This window comes from Egretta garzetta, unplaced genomic scaffold, assembly GCF_000687185.1.
Source record: "Egretta garzetta isolate BGI_Z169 unplaced genomic scaffold, ASM68718v1 scaffold448, whole genome shotgun sequence".
Lineage (NCBI taxonomy): Eukaryota > Metazoa > Chordata > Aves > Pelecaniformes > Ardeidae > Egretta > Egretta garzetta.
This window is the reverse complement of record NW_009260497.1, coordinates 2,043,851-2,047,178: the sequence shown is the minus strand read 5'-3', so window position 1 is coordinate 2,047,178 and position 3,328 is coordinate 2,043,851. Positions and strand designations below refer to the sequence as shown.

The 3,328-nt window shown below is 52.0% G+C and overlaps 1 long non-coding RNA gene across 1 annotated transcript in view; it reads right to left on the bottom strand.

The window, feature by feature from the left end:
• The window catches only part of LOC118452857, a 9,351-nt gene extending 6,023 nt beyond the window's left edge, over positions 1-3,328 (bottom strand). The window contains exon 1 of the long non-coding RNA XR_004842732.1: positions 3,021-3,328. This is a non-coding gene — a long non-coding RNA (uncharacterized LOC118452857). The remainder of the gene's footprint in view (positions 1-3,020) is intronic.

Here is a 3,328-nt window from a genome sequence, read left to right as displayed (position 1 = left end):
CCTGGCCAGGTCCCATGGATCCAGCCTGACCTTGGCCCCATGGATCCAGCCTGGCCTAGGCCATATGGATCCAGTCTGGCCTTGGCCCCGATGATCCAGCCTGGCCAAGCCCTGTGGATCCACACTGGCCTGAACCCCCTGATCCATCCCGGTCTTTACCCCATGTATCCAGACAGGCCTGAATCCCATACATCCAACCTGGCCTAGGCCCATGTATCCAGCCTGGAAAAGTCCCATAGATCCAACCTTGCTAGGGCAATGGATCCCACCTGGCCTGGGCCCGAGGATCCAACCTCACCTGAGCCCGAGGATCCAACCTCGCCAGTGCCCCGTGGATCCAGCCTGGCCTGGTCCCATGGATCCAGCCTGGCCTGGGCCACATAGATCCAACCTGGATACGACCCGGTGGATCCAGCCTGACTGGGGAGTAAAGACCTAGCCTGGCCTGGGCCCTGTGGATCCAGCCTGGCCTTGGCCCCGTGGATCCAGCCTGGTCTTTACCCCATGTATCCAGACAGGCCTGAACCCCATACATCCAGCCTGGCCTTGGCCCATGGATCCAAGCTGTCCAGGTCCCATGGGTCCAGCCTGGCCTGGGCCCCATAGATCCAGTCTGGCCTAGGCCCATGTATCCAGCCTGGCAAGGTCCTGTGGATCCAGCCTGGTCTTTACCCCGTGTATTCAGACAGGCCTGAATCCCATACATCCAACCTGGCCTGGGCCCATGGATCCAGCTTGACAGGTCCTATGGATCCAGCCTGGCCAGGTCCCATGGATCCAACCTCGCCAGGGTCCATGGATCCAGTCTAGCCTTGGGCCCGTGGATCCACACTGGCCTGAACCCCATTGACCCAGCCTGGTCTTTACCCCGTGCATCCAGCAGGGCCTGAATCACATAGACCCAACCTGGCCTCGGCCCATGGATCCAGCATGTCCTGGCCCCATGGATCCAGCCTGGCCTTGCCCCATGGATCCTGCCTGGCCTAGGCCATATGGATCCAGTCTGGCCTTAGCCCCGTTGATCCAGCCTGGCCTTGGCCCCGTTGATCCAGCCAGGCCTGAACCACATTGATCCAGCCTGACCTTGGCCCCGTGGATCCAGATGGGCCTGAATCCCATAGATCCAACCTGGCCTGGGCCCATGGATCCAACCTGGCCTTGGCCCCATGGATCCAGCCTGCCCAGGTCCCATATGGATCCAGCCTTGCCAGGGCCACATGGATCCAGCTGACCTTGGCCCTGTGCATCCAGTCAGGGCTGAATCCCACAGATCCTACCTGGCCTGGGCCCATGGCTCCAGCCTGGCCAGGTCCCTCTGCAGAGCCCTCCTCCCCCCAGCAGATCCACATTCCTGCCCAGCTTGGTGTCATCTGCAAACTGGCTGAGGGTGCCCTCAATCCCCTTGCCCAGGTCATTGATGAAGATGCTAAACATAACTGGCCCTAAAACTGAGGGCTGTGTATTGTAGCCTAGTGAAAGGAAATGGTAATTTCCTTGTGACAAATGAGGAAAATTATTGCAAGTGACAAAATATGATTGGATGGTTTGGAAATCTGTGCAAGCAAGGGTGTGAGAATGGAAACCATGTTAGTGGTAAGATGCTAACTTAGGAGAAACTGAGGCAGGAGGGGCTTGAATTACAGAGGGGGTTTAGCACTGTCAGTGCTAACCAGATAGTTGACTTCACAGCAGTTTCAGCGTGCACTAATCAGTTTGGCTGGCAAGTGACTTGCTAAGCATATCTAAAATTCAAGATCTCACTGATAAGCTTTTCTGGTGAATTTGAGCAATACTGATTCTGCTTAATATAAAATATGAAAGAAATTGCGGAACTTACCAGTGGATGTTTTCTGTTTGGCAAATAGCAAATATTTGCTGTTTGTAAATCCATAGCGTATGTATTATAAATACAGTAAACAAGTTTTTCTTTAAAAGCTGCAAAGGAGCCTAATAATTATTGTAGTGTTAAGTACAAAGGTATTTGCCAGTTAAACCTCTCCCATACCAGAAACTACTGTGCAGGTGTGCTGGCCCTACAGGGATCACTGGCAGATATGGAGAATGAGCCGTAAGGCAGTTGTTTCCCTGTGGAAAAATTCTGGCAGCTTTGGAGATGGAAATGAGGCGGCTAGGAGTTCTTAGCAAGAGAGCATAGACATAAGGGTCAGATGCAAACATATCCATCATTAATGTGTGTAAGGGCCGAATCTGAGCAATGAAAGAAAAGAGAGGGGCGGGGTGTTAAAGGCTATGTCAGAAGTGACGATGTTCTGGATCACAAATGAATGGGTGTAACAAAACCCCCCCAAAACTATCAAGCCAAAACCCTCCTAGTTTGTTGAAAAAGATGTACCTGGGGAGGGAAGACAGAACAGGAGGGGGGTAAGGATTCTGAAAACAGTTTGGAGCAGGAGCCGAGTGGGTTTAGGGTTAGAAGGCTGAAGCAGCAAGAAGTAAGGTTACCTTACAGGGAAGGGAAGTAGAGCTGAGGGAAGCGTGAAGTTCAGAAATCTGTGGTTTCTTGAGAGATAGACGCAGAACTGAACTAGGAAAACCTTGATCCTGGGAGGATGAAAGACAGAGTTGAATGGGAGGGTGACAAAGCAATAGGCAAAGAGAAGTGAAGATGATGGCCTTGCCCACAGTAGGAAGTGGATCAGAGCACCGGCAGCCACAGCAGGGTCACTTTGGAAGAACAGGGCTGAAATACAGCAAGGGTTAAGTTTTCTGTGACCATTCACTCTGTGGTAATTCTGTGGAGAGAGGGAAGGTGGCAAGAGTTGGCTGAAAGCAAGAGAAGCTGGAAAATCCAATTTGTGCTTTTTGTCTTTGGACCTGCTTAGAGGTTTGAGGACTTAGCGGAAGCCTGCTGCTTTCCCCCCTCCCCCCCCAAGAGCTTTATGAAGAGGAGCTGCCTGATGCACATCCTTCTCCTTCTTAAAATAAAATCGGATATTGCTTTAAGGCTGGACTGACAGAGGAGGCGAAGGTCCAAGCCGCAGGGCAGGTGGAAGGTTTACCTCGGCGAGCCGGGATGGACCTTGAGGAGACAGCAAAAGACAGATAGAAGCCCCCTGTGTTGTGCCAAATCTGTTTTCCTCACAAAACAAAGCGTTGAGTAAATAATCTCCAATTTAAATGCTATAAGCTGGAAGTGAGGGGTAAAGAGGTGGTGTGGAAGCGGTCTGCCTCTGTCTGTTTTTTCTGTAGCCAGCTGCCGGGGCAAAAGCCCACCGCCCTAGAAAAAAAAATAAAATGGATTAAAAAAATAAACAAAACACCCTCGGGTGACGTCGTGAGGACGCTGCCCCAGGTCCCTCTTGCTTGC